Source organism: Heptranchias perlo, chromosome 18, assembly GCF_035084215.1.
Source record: "Heptranchias perlo isolate sHepPer1 chromosome 18, sHepPer1.hap1, whole genome shotgun sequence".
Classification (NCBI taxonomy): domain Eukaryota; kingdom Metazoa; phylum Chordata; class Chondrichthyes; order Hexanchiformes; family Hexanchidae; genus Heptranchias; species Heptranchias perlo.
This window is the reverse complement of record NC_090342.1, coordinates 30,588,091-30,601,989: the sequence shown is the minus strand read 5'-3', so window position 1 is coordinate 30,601,989 and position 13,899 is coordinate 30,588,091. Positions and strand designations below refer to the sequence as shown.

At 43.0% G+C, this 13,899-nt stretch overlaps 1 protein-coding gene across 3 annotated transcripts in view; it reads left to right on the top strand.

Moving 5' to 3' along the window:
* The window catches only part of LOC137334718 (apoptosis facilitator Bcl-2-like protein 14), a 50,332-nt gene that overhangs the window by 5,471 nt on the left and 30,962 nt on the right, over positions 1–13,899 (top strand). The window lies entirely within an intron of this gene.

The window sequence follows — 13,899 nt, the reverse complement described above, 5'->3', positions numbered from 1 at the left end:
AAGAGTGGACCAGGGTATCGTGGAGGGAACAGTCACTTTGGAATGCTGAAAGAGGAAGGGGGGAAGAGAAGATGATTAAATTGCTTTTGATTAAATTGAGGTATCTTGTTCCCCTATAGGGCAATGGGTTTCAGACATTTTCTATGGAGATGACACTCCCTATCTCTGAAAGACTGTAAACAGCTACCCAAAGGAAAACGATATTATCTCTACAGAAATTCTTTTGATTAGTATACAGGAACAGAAAAGCAAAAATACACATATCTGAACTGATAGACAGAAACCTTTTGACTGGATCTCATGGGATCATGACGTGCATCTGAAAGCCTCTTTGAACAGACACCCCAAAAGTAGTTAGTGCTATGTTGATTATTTCAAAATTTGCAGATGACGCAAAACTTGGAAGTCTCGTTAACAGTGAGGAGGATAGTAATAGACTGGTGGAATGGGTGGACACATGAAATTTAAGGCAGAGAAGTGCAAAGTGATATATTTTTGCTAGAAGCATGAGGCAAGGCAATATAAACTAAATGGTACAATTCTAAAGGGGGTGCAGGAACAGAGAGACCTGGGGGTATCTGTGCACAAATTCTTGAAGGTGGCAGGACAGGTTAAGAAAGATGTTACAAAAGCATATAGGAACCTGGGCTTTATAAATAGAGGCATAGAGTACAAAAGCAAGGAAGTTATGTTGACTTTACAAAACACTGGTTCGGCCACAACTTTTGCCAGCCACCTTAAATCTGTCCTCTGGTTCTCAACGCTTCCGCCAGTGGGAACAGTTTCTCTTTATTTACTCTATCTAAACCCTTCATGATTTTGAACACCTCTATCAAATCTCCCCTTAACCATCTCTGTTCTAAGGAGAACAACCCCAGCTTCTCCAGTCTCTCCACATAACAAGTCCCTCATCCCTGGCACCATTCTAGTAAATCTCTTCTGGACCCTCTCTAAGGCCTTCACAGCCCTCCTAAAGTGTGGTGCCCAGAATTGAACACAATACTCCAGCTGAAGCCTTACCAGTATTTCATAAAGGTTTAGCATAACTTCCTTGCTTTTGCACTCTATGCCTCTATTAATAAAGCCCAGGATCCCATATGCTTTTTTAACAGCCTTCTCAACTTGTCCTGCCACCTTCAAAGATTTGTGTATGTGCACTCCCAGGTCTCTGTTCCTGCACCCCCTTTAAAATTATACCATTTCGTTTATATTGCTTCTCCTCATTCTTCCTACCAAAATACATCATTTCAAACTTCTCTGCATTAAATTTCATTTGCCATGTGTCTGCCCATTTCATGAGTTCTGAAGCTGTTACTATCCTTCCATATTGTTTACTACATTTCCAAGTTTCGTGTCATCTGCAAACTTTGAATTTATACCCTCTATACCCAAGTCCAGGTCATTAATATATATCAAAAAGACCAGTGGTCCTAAAACTGACCCCTGGGTATACTTCCCTCTAGTCTGAAAAACAACCGTTCACTACTACTCTCTGCTTTCTGTCCCCCAGCCAATTTTCTATCCACGCTGCCACTGTCCCTTTAATACCATGGGCTTTAATTTTGCTAACAAGTCTATTATACTTTATCAAATGCCTTTTAAAAGTCCGTCTACACATCAATCCCCCCTACCCTCATCAACCCTTTCCGTTATCCAAAGAACTCAATCAAGTTGGTCAAACACGATTTTCCTTTAACAAATCCGTGTTGACTTTGTTACTAGCCCATACTTTTCCAAGTGCCAATTTATTTTGTCCCGGGTTATTGTCTCCAAAAGTTCCCCCACCACCGACATTTGGCTGACTGGCCTGTAATTGCCGGGTTTATCCTCTCCCCTTTTTTGAACAGGGGTGTAACATTTGCAATCCTCCAGTCCTCTGGCAAAATCCTCATATCTAAGGAGGATTGGAAGATTGTGGCCAAAGCCTCTGTAATTTCCACCCTTACTTCCCTCAGTAACCTAGGATGCATCCTATTTGGACTGGGTGACTTTTCTATTTGAGTACTGCCAATCTTTTATGTACCTCCTCTTTATCTATTTTTATCCTATCCAATATCGCTACTACCTCCACCTTTACTACTACATTGGCAGCATCCTCTTCTCTACTGAAGACAGATGCAAAGTATTCATTTAATGCCTCAGCCATGCCCTCTGCCTCCATAAGATTATCTCCATTGGTCCCATGCTTCCTTTGACTACCGTTTTACTATTTATATGTTTATAAAAGATATATAAACATGTACCAGTTCACTAGAATTCTTCTGCAACCAGCAGGTGCTGCAGAAAATCACTCACTTCACTGGGCTGAGCCATTGTGATGACTACAATAATGTTATCATTGGTGGGGGTCAGCTGGGGGAGATCGGATCTCTATCCCTAATTTTTGAATGGTGACCTTCCCATAGGGAGCACTTATAAGTATACCTGGACTTGGGAGTACAGGGCACAATTTTAAAATTTGCAGATGACTGGGCTTGGTTTGCCTTTGTCGTGTCCGGTGCCTAGTGGTCCGATGCCTGGTGGTCTGTCCGGTTTTATTCTTATTACGACTTTTTTTTAGTGAGATTTTACAACTGAGTGGCTTGCTAGGCCATTTGGAAGGGTAGTGAACAGTGAGGAGGATAGCGATAGACTTCAAGAAGATACAGACACGCTGGTGGCATGGGCGGACACGTGGCAGATGAAGTTTAACGTGGAAAAATACGAGGTGATGCATTTCATTGGGAAAAATGAGGAAAGCCAATGTAAACTAGAGGGCACAATTCTAAAAGGGGTGGAGGAACAGAGGGATCTGGGGGTATATGTGCACAAATTGTTGAAGGTGGCAGGGCAGGTTGAGAAAGCGGTTAAAAAAGCATGAGTCATGAGTTCAAATCCTGCCACGACAGCCGGGGAATTTAAATTCAATTAATTAAATAAAATCTGGAATTAAAATACTAGAATCAGTAATGGTGGCCATGAAACTACCGGATTGTCGTAAAAACCCATCTGGTTCACTAATGTTCTTTAGGGAATGAAACCTGCCGTCCTTACCCGGCCTGGCCTATATATGACTCCAGACCCACAGCAATGTGGCTGATTCTTAATTGCCCTCTGAAATGGCCTAGCAAGCCACTCAGTTGTAAAGTCTCGCTAACAAAAGTCGTAATAAGAATAAAACCGGACGGACCACCCGGCATCGGACCACTGGGCACCGGACACGACAAAGGCAAACCAAGCCCAGTCGACCCTGCAAAGTCTTCCTCACTAACATCTGGGGACTTGTGCCAAGATTGGGAGAGCGAGGAATATGCCAGGCCATGAGGTTACAGATTGTGCTGGAATACAATTCTGCTCCTGCTGATGGCCCACAGCGCCTCATGGATGCCCAGTTTTGAGCTGCTAGATGTGTTCTGAATCTATCCCATTTAGCACGGTGGTAGTGCCACACAACACGTTGGATGGTATCCTCAGTGCAAAGACAGGACTTCAAATCCACGAGTACTGTGCGGTGGTCAATCCTACCAATACTGTCATGGACAGATGCATCTGCAACAGGTAGATTGGTGAGGGCCTTCACCACACGGACTGCAGTGGTTCAAGAAGGCGGCTCACCACCACCTTCTCAAGGGCAATTAGGGATGGGCAATAAATGTTGGCTTCGCCAGCGACACCCACATCCCATGAACGAATTAAAAAAAATACGAGGTTCTGGGCTTTATAAATAGCGGCATAGAGTACAAAAGCAAGGAAGTCATGATGGACCTTTATAAAACACTGGTTCGGCCACAACTGGAGTATTGTGTCCAGTTCCAGGCACCACACATTAGGAAGGATGTGAAGGACTTAGAGAGGGTGCAGAGGAGATTTACTGGAATGATTCCAGGGATGAGGGACTTAAATTATGTGGATAGATTGAAGAAGCTGGGATTGTTCTCCTCGGAACAAAGAAGGTTGAGAGGAGATTTGATAGAAGTATTCAAAATCATGAAGGGTCTAGACAGAGTAGATAGAGAGAAATTGTTCCCATTGGCAGAAGAGTCAAGAACCAGAGGACATGGATTTATGGTGATTGGCAAAAGAACCAAAGGTGACATGAGGAAAAACTTTTTTACACAGCGAATGGTTAGGATCTGGAATGCACTGCCCGAGGGAGTGGTGGAGGCAGATTCAATCATGGCCTTCTAAAGTGAACTGGATAAGTACTTGAAATGACAAATGTGCAGCGCTATGGGGATAGTGCGATGCAGTGGGACTAGATGGATTGTTCATGCATAGAGCCGGCGCGGACTCGATGGGCCGAATGGCCTCCTTCCTTGCTGTAAACTTCTATGATTCTATGGTTGGATTTCCACCTATTCACTAACCTACACAACTCGGGAAAAAACTACAGCAGAGGCTTCAGGGATGTGTGTTTTTGAACTTCCTCTGTAATTGGCAAAGGACGGTTTATTGCTGACTCCTTGAATAAAGCGCACAAATTAATTTTCATGCTACCACAGATTGAGAAAGTAAGTAGGAGTAGTTGTGTATTTCTTTTGTATATGTTACAAGAAGATAATTTTCAAGGAGGAAAGTGTAAAAGGTTTTGCTGATTCAGGGGAACATATGACAACTGCTTGTAATAAAACTCCAAAATTGTTTGTAAACTTTTGTTTTCTGGAACTACAGTGTGCTGTTGCATTCTGTTTTAAAACTAAAGCATAAAAATGTGCTGTGTATTTCTGCCTAACCAACAAGTAACGTTACTGGTAAAAATATTTCCCATTTCTCAAACAATGCAAATCTATAGCATGATGAAGCCCATAAAGGGAATCCCCCCACCCCTGCACTTCAAAAGCCCATTCTTGGTCCTCGAGATACCAGGATTTGAAGTGTGGGAGTGGGATTCCCCACGACTTTGTGGAAGCTCCTGTTATTTAAACTGGAAATACTTAAATAAAGGGCTATCCTAAACCTGAGGGAGTGGATTGAAGGCACAAAGTTTTCACAGAATCATAGAAAATTTACAGTGTCCGCACCGGCCAAAAATGAGCCACCCAGCCTAATCCCACTTTCCAGCACTTGGTCCACAGCCTTGTAGGTTTTGGCATTCATTCTCCTTCATCTGCAGTCCTGCCACATCCAGTCGTGAATGGTGGTGGACAATTAAACAACTAACGGGAGGAGGAGGCTCTGCAAACATCCCCATTCTCAATGATGGCGGAGTCCAGCACGTGAGTGCAAAAGACAAGGCTGAAGCGTTTGCAACCATCTTCAGCCAGAAGTGCCGAGTGGATGATCCATCTCAGCCTCCTCCCGATATCCCCACCATCACAGAAGCCAGTCTTCGGCCAATTCGATTCACTCCACGTGATATCAAGAAACGGCTGAGTGCACTGGATACAGCAAAGGCTATGGGCCCCGACAACATCCCAGCTGTAGTGCTGAAGACTTGTGCTCCAGAACTAGCTGCGCCTCTAGCCAAGCTGTTCCAGTACAGCTACAACACTGGCATCTACCCAACAATGTGAAAAATTGCCCAGGTATGTCCTGTCCACAAAAAGCAGGACAAATCCAATCCGGCCAATTACCGCCCCATCAGTCTACTCTCAATCATCAGCAAAGTGATGGAAGGTGTCGTCGACAGTGCTATCAAGCGGCACTTACTCACCAATAACCTGCTCACCGATGTTCAGTTTGGGTTCCGGAAGGACCACTCGGCTCCAGACCTCATTACAGCCTTGGTCCAAACATGGACAAAAGAGCTGAATTCCAGAGGTGAGGTGAGAGTGACTGCCCTTGACATCAAGGCAGCATTTGACCGAGTGTGGCACCAAGGAGCCCTAGTAAAATTGAAGTCAATGGGAATCAGGGGGAAAACTCTCCAGTGGCTGGAGTCATACCTAGCACAAAGGAAGATGGTAGTGGTTGTTGGAGGCCAATCATCTCAGCCCCAGGGCATTGCTGCAGGAGTTCCTCAGGGCAGTGTCCTAGGCCCAACCATCTTCAGCTGCTTCATCAATGACCTTCCCTCCATCATAAGGTCAGAAATGGGGATGTTCGCTGATGACTGCACAGTGTTCAGTTCCATTCGCAACCCCTCAGATAATGAAGCAGTCCGAGCCTGCATGCAGCAAGACCTGGACAACATCCAGGCTTGGGCTCATAAGTGGCAAGTAACATTCGCGCCAGATAAGTGCCAGGCAATCACCATCTCCAACAAGAGAGAGTCTAACCACCTCCCCTTGACATTCAACGGCATTACCATCGCCGAATCCCCCACCATCAACATCCTGGGGGTCACCATTGACCAGAAACTTAACTGGACCAGCCATATAAATACTGTGGCTACGAGAGCAGGTCAGAGGCTGGGTATTCTGCGGCGAGTGACTCACCTCCTGACTCCCCAAAGCCTTTCCACCATCTACAAGGCACAAGTCAGGAGTGTGATGGAATACTCTCCACTTGCCTGGATGAGTGCAGCTCCAACAACACTCAAGAAGCTCGACACCATCCAAGATAAAGCAGCCCGCTTGATTGGCACCCCATCCACCACCCTAAACATTCACTCCCTTCACCACCGGCGCACTGTGGCTGCAGTGTGCACCATCCACAGGATGCACTGCAGCAACTCGCCAAGGCTTCTTCGACAGCACCTCCCAAACCTGCGACCTCTACCACCTAGAAGGACAAGAGCAGCAGGCGCATGGGAACAACACCACCTGCACGTTCCCCTCCAAGTCACACACCATCCCGACTTGGAAATATATCGCCGTTCCTTCATTGTCGCTGGGTCAAAATCCTGGAACTCCCTTCCTAACAGCACTGTGGGAGAACCGTCACCACACGGACTGCAGCGGTTCAAGAAGGCGGCTCACCACCACCTTCTCGAGGGCAATTAGGGATGGGCAATAAATGCCGGCCTTGCCAGCGACGCCCACATCCCGTGAACGAATTAAAAAAAAACCCTCTCCCACCCTGCTCTCACCCTCCAACCTGTGCTTTCTCCGTGCTTCTCACTATCTTCGCCCCAAGCACTTCCTTCCCCTTGCCCACTCCCTCCTACTGCCTCCCATCGCAGCATTCGTACCTTACCCCCTTCCCATTCTCTCTTGTTTTTGTCACTTGTGCCCTGAATGTCCATTTCCTCTCACTACTTCCCCCTAACACCTTCCACTACAAGCACCCGAACTTTTCCTCTATTTTCTTGCACTTCTACCATCTTTTGCCACTCCTGTCATGATCGGCCATGCTTTCCCACCCCTTACCACTCACCACACCCTCTAGCACTTCCTGCCATGAACACCCATATTTCCTGCCACATTTTCAGCTCTCCCCTACCTTTTTCAGCTCCCACTCTAAAGTCTTGTGTCTTCCCACCAATTGCCACTAACTCTTGCACCATGCACCAATACCTTTCCACCCCTCCCCACTCGTTTCTACTATGTTTTGCTCTTCCTGCCCTGTCCCTCCATACCACAGTACTGCTGGCACCACCCCCAGGAGCGCTAAATATAGTACCCTAACCAGTTGTCTACAAAATAACAGTGACTACACTTCAAAAAAGTAATTTTTGGCTATGAAGCACTTTTGGAAGAACATCACTATTTAAATGCACGTTCTTTGTTTCCTTTACCAAATCCAGCATCACACCCCTGTAATACCCATAACAAGACCCTCCCGCTACTGCCAAACCCCATGAATCCTACTCCACTATTACTGGACACCTGCTGTTCACCTAGTATGGCAAACATCTTTCCACCATCTTCCTGTGTATCACTGGCTTTAAAAATTTTTTAACATTAAACACATAAGCTAAGGAACATATAATTATCAGTTTTCATGGAAAAATAGTCAAAAGTTGCCAAATTTGATCCCTAAAGTACTGCTTGGCCTCCTGAGTAACATACAATAAAAGCATACACTGGGAATTTCCTCGGCATTACTCCCGATCCGTCACCGTAACATCACGTAAAGATTTTCTTCCGCACTTCTGGTGAAATTAGGGTGCCGGAGAGGGAGCAGCTCTGAGGAAATTCCTATCCATAACTTCACATATTTCACACATTTGATCGCCGTGAATCAGTGGCCTTGATATTGTATTGTCTGTTACATGGCATAACACCCTTTTATAAAATAGCATATCTGATTCACCGTGAGCAATACTGTGAGAGGTCTGCTAGTGTAATAAAAATAGATAGCATGACCATTATAAACTTTTGCCATATGTACATCCAAATACATATACGCATGTTTCTGAGCCTATCAACATGCGAAATGTTGGTACTCATTGGCTTAAATTAATTTACACTTTTAAAAGACTAGATATTTTCATTTGTTAGATTTTTTATGGTAGAACTGCAATTAATGATTCTGCAACCAAAGGTGCCAAATTGAGCTATACATTTCCTTTAGGTTTTGTACCAGTCACGACCAGAGTAACAAGGGTTTCATAGATAATGCATAGGTAAGAAGCAATTGCAAAAGGTGCTGGGGTTGGGGATTTTTCAACTCTGCAAGTGCAGTACAGAGGTAGTGTTGCACTGTCAGAGGTGCCAACTTTCGGATGAGATATTAACCTGAGGCTTTGGCTGCCTGTTCAGGTGAGCATAAAAGATCCCATGACACTATTTGAAGGAGAGCATGGGATTTTCCAAGCCCTCTGGCCCAACAGTCCTCTCTGAAACTGCACCACCAAAATAGATTAACTGGTCATTTATCTCAGTGCTGTTTGTGAGACCTTGCTATATACCAATTAGCTGCCGTGTTTGCCTACAAGACAACAGTTACTCGACTTCAAAAGTAATTAATTGGCTGCGAAGTGCTTTGGGATAATCCGAAGATGCGAGAGTTGCTGTGTAAATGCAAGTTCTTTCTACTAGTTCAGAGACTTCCAAATGTTTTTTGCAGAGCCCCCTCTGGAGATTCACGCTCGATGTGCATCTGCACCCCTCTTTTTAAGGAACAGTGGGGGTGAAATTAGTTTGCCAGTAGTGCGAAACGGGCAATAGCGATTCAGCCGCCCATTTTACACCAGGGCTGATTTTCATTTCCATTGAAGTCAATGGTCGGACTGCAGCGGTTCAAGAAGGCAGCTCACCACCACTTTCTCAAGGGCAATTAGGGATGGGCAATAAATGCCGGCCTCGCCAGCGATGCCCACATCCCATGAACGAATAAAAAAAAAGGTACAGTGTAAAACAAGTTGCCAATTTGCTATAATCCCTTTTCACGCTATTGGTGAAGCCCAATTTCACCCCCCGTATTTTTGCATAGAACAAGCGGATTTTATTTTCTTGGCTAACATAACATATTGCTTAAGATAGAAAGCAACATAAATAACAATATTAGTACTATACAACTGAATAAACCTGAACATAAAAGAACACTTGATGACTCACCCTTATCTCAGTGAGTGGAATGAGTCTGTTTACTAATGCACAATTTGTGGAATCTTGGTTTGATTTTGGAGTGTTTCAACTGCAAATCAGTCTCTACATTCAAACAGCTTCTATAATGTTTTGAGGCAAAGTGGACAAGTATTCCAACAGCTCTTTGGAACAACACAGGGAACACTTTGAATTGAGAGCCAGAACTGATCAAGAGGCATGACTTTAAGATTATCTCTTAAAACAGTCACCAGTACCGTCGATCAAATTCTCTTTTAAACTCACGGCAATCTTGGCCTTTGCTACAAAGTCCTCTGAAAATGGATTTCAAACCTAGGCGAAATCCTGCAATTCATTTGTCTCTTTTTTGGGAAAATATTTTCTGAATTTTATGCAAAGCTGAGACAAATGCTCCAGAATTACATCTTTAACTTCTAGAACTGACATTTCACAGTCCATAATAACAGAAGACAATGTCAGGAACATAAACATTATCTTGCAACACATAGGTACACCATAGCAAAAAGTTTTTTGGCAAAGCTCTGTTCATTTTCATGCATGATGAAAATGTTACAGTTTTAGCTTGCAAAGAAAGCTTAAGTTCATTGAGCCAGTCAAATACATCGGACAAATAGCCCAGTTAAACCTGGAAGAGCTGGTTGAGGAAATGCTGATGAAGTGGTGATTCAGGGTCGATCAAAAATATGCGGCACTCCTCCCTGAGTTCGCAAATTCTTGCCAAAATTTTACCACGAGACAGCCATCGAACTCCGATTACCTTCGTCTGGCCTTTGAAAAAGATCTTGTGGTTTTTCTTTGAGGGCAGGATGTTTGGTCTCCAAGTGGCATTTTAGTTTGTTTGGTTTCACGCGAGCCTAAGGAAAATCTTCACCACAAAACAACAGATTGCGGTTGACGATTTTCGTCAGAACCAGTAAATGTGAATCCCAAGTCCAAGTCAGGAGGATTGTAGTTCCTATTTTTCTTTTACTTGCTCCTTTCACGGGATCAACGTCCTCAACTTTACGTTTCAAAAAATGCTCCATTCCTTCACAATTATTGAACACCAAATGTCACAGTCACATCAGTTATCCAGCACAAAGAAGTAGCTGCTAGGGGGACTATTTCAGCAGGAGGCACCATTGTAATTGAAGATAACCTAACATAATATCCTAACCTTTCCAACTGTTGCCAATGAAATGGACAGATTGCTGTTAAAAGGTCCAGAAACCGTCTAGATGTGCCAGACTGGAATGTTTATATGGCTCTGAATGAGCCCAATTGCAGAAAAACCAGCAGTTGGAAGCGTTAGGAGAGGGAAAGGTGGCCAGATCGAGTGCCTTTCCTCCATTACAATGGTTCCTGCTGTATCTTGTCACACCAGACCTCCACCACCTTTCCAGTTTTCCTCAACTGACGGTACAGAAACAGCAAGGCAAGAAAATTACTGGAATCAAATGGTCTGCTTCTTGTGGTCATTTACATACAGCAGAACAGGCTTGATTGCAAGTGGGGGGAGAGGAGAAAAATGCTGGCTGCTCGTTTTGAAGGGCAGGACGTGGCTGTAGGCCATCCCTTTCTATTTTCCTCTGAGCAACACTCAGGGACCATCTGAAAAATGGGCAAATTTCTGGAGGAAAATCCAACCCTGATCTCATTGTCATGAAAATGATGTCTGAGTGAAAAAATCATACTATGTTGGTTACAGTTGTCATGCTGAATATTTTTGCAACATTTAATTGTACAGTGCATTGTGTGTACTATACATAATGCAAATGGAGTCCAGTCAACCTCACTACCAGCCTGAGTCTGACACTACCTGAACATTTGCAGTAGAGCCGAGTTTCTTCTAAATTTTGAGTCGTGCCCAGTATAATAAGCAAGATGTGAGTGAAATGTTGCTCCTTGATCCACACTGACATTATTAAACTGCTCTTGTAAGCAGCATAACATTCATAAGAGAACATCCCAATAGGAATCCTACACGTTAAAAAAAATCCTCTTTTGGGAGATTTTCATTCTTAAAATGAGATTTTTGTCACAAAAAAACAAATTAATCTGTAATTAATGTACAAAATCAAAATTCAGAGATAATGTTAAAACAAACAAAAATGCTATTTTTAAGAGCCCATCTGTGACAAGTAAGTAATACTTGGAAATTACGCAATTCCCTTAAGAATTAAAGGGAACGCTGCCAACAGGCAGTGTATGTAATTTTATCATAGTTCTCTTTCTATTTTACTGTTAACTGAGCACTGTGATCACCAGTTAAGCATTTTTGAATTCCCATTATCTTTGGGAATTAACCTTCTGCTGGAAGGTTACATGCAAAACATTAACTTTATCCTTCTCTGCCAAATATTGATTGGACTGTTCTCCATTTCCAGCATTTATTTTTTTCGTTAAATCTCTTCTCATTATCACTTTTTTCTGCAAATAATTCTGCATAGGTGGAATCCTTGTGACAACATTTCTTCATTCTCATTACCTCTTTGTGCTTAAATATTCGGTAACAATTAAACAGAGCAGCCTTCAGATTGATCTCAACTGACTGACTTCTGTTTCCCACAGATTTTGTCTGACCTGCTAAGAATTTCCAGCTTTTTCTATTTTTTCAGTTTTCAGATTGGTTGAACTGGACTGACAACCAGAACTGTAGCTTTACAAGCCATAAGTCATTGCACATTCAATTTCAGGAAATAAGACATTCAAATTTGAATAACCACCCAAGCTGCAGTACCTATAGTCATTGTGGAAGTGGAGATTGTATAGTAATACCTATATTGTGGGTGCTTTTCTAATGCAGTCAATGGGCAAGGCACAGTGCAAAGCCAGGACACTGGTTCACACTCATGTTACTTCCCAGTGAATTCCCAATCTCAACCATATTGCCGTAGGGAGGCACTGTGAAATTTCCATTTCTTAAACCAGTCATCTTTATGTCCTCTGAGTGAGACTGTCAGTTTTGTGCTAGTTTGTACTGAACTATGGGGAGATTTGTGAAGAACTGGCCAGAGTGACTCTTACAGCCAGCAGGGAGAGGATACCACCAACTTGGGCTGAATTCAAAGCCAGGTCCTGGAGAAACAGCAGTGTGCTAATCCACCACAATGCTCAGTACCTCAGTGCTACAGGAAGCAGAAAAACACACCTAAGGTTCCCTTTTCTGATCACTATAAAATATCTGCTGAAAAGTGCTTGTGTGGACACCCCATGAAGACACTACTGGACTAGGCCTTTGCCCTCCTCCCCCCCCCCCCACTTTAAAATAAAAAAGCCAGAAAATACTCAAGGTCAAAAAGGAATTTGCAGTTATGTAGTACTTTATCGTGTAATTAGGACATCTCAAAGTGCTTCAGATTGAATGAATTATTTTTGAACAGCAGCTGTTTTGGAGGCAAAGGCTTAAAGATGGAGTGAGTCCATTTGAGAGAGGCACCGGAGAGCTGGTGAAATTGGTGAAAAAAGGAGACAGATATTTTGAAAATAAAATAACACATTATACTGATATCACACTCATATCTGTTAAGCCAATATCAGTCACTGGGTTATAAAGTTGTAATGTTTAGTTACAAAAACACTAATCTAATCACACAAAGTTAATGTTAGCACCATGAACCCATAAAGTCACATGTCGTGCTAGAATACAATTGCAGAAAAAAAACATTAGGAAAAGATTAAAGATCATTTAGGACCGAACCAATGGTACAGAACAAGGAAATAAAACAACAAAAAGAAACAGAAACTTTATATTCAATGTCAGCTTTGTGAATATGATCTAGTTTATCTTAATGTTGTAAATAATTTCTCAGATGCTATATACTGATTGTATGAAACAATTTTACCATGTTGCATGCTCTTTGAAGAATAAGAGGGTATTGGCTTGTATTCCTCACAAACTGCCTTGTTATTGGTACAGCACATTTTTATTAATTTGGAGTGATTATAGATAAAAGCTAATCACATGACATTAGTCTGATGATCTCAGCATCAGGTGCTACTAGGTAATTGTGACCCATTGTACAAACAAATTCAATGTTAAGGTTGTATAAAGTTCATTAAGTCAGGTCGGGAGAGGGAAGAAGTGTTTATCCATGATGGTACGGCCATCATGGTGTGGGGCAGGCTTGATGGACCAGCTGGTCTTTTCCTGCCCGTCATGTTCGTGTGTTTGTAATCAGGAGTGGGAATTTTGCTTGATGTTAGCTGCAGCTACTTGCTAACATACGAAACAAAAAGGCTGGAGACTTTTCTATTCCTAGGGTACAGTAGTCTAGTGGTTATGATGCTGGACTAGTAAGCCAGTGGTTGCGATTTCAAATCCCACCATAGCAAGTTGTGTAATTTTATTCAATGAATTTGGTAATGCATGGGTTAGCACCAGGAAAAAAATAGCCTTGAAAGCTGCTGGATTGTTGTAAAAACCCAACTGGTTTTCTAATGTCCCTTCGGGAAGGCACCTGCCACCCATGCCTATATGTGGCTCTAATCCCGTATAATGTGGTTGACTCTTTACTACCCTCAGGGCAACTAGAAATGGCCAATCAAT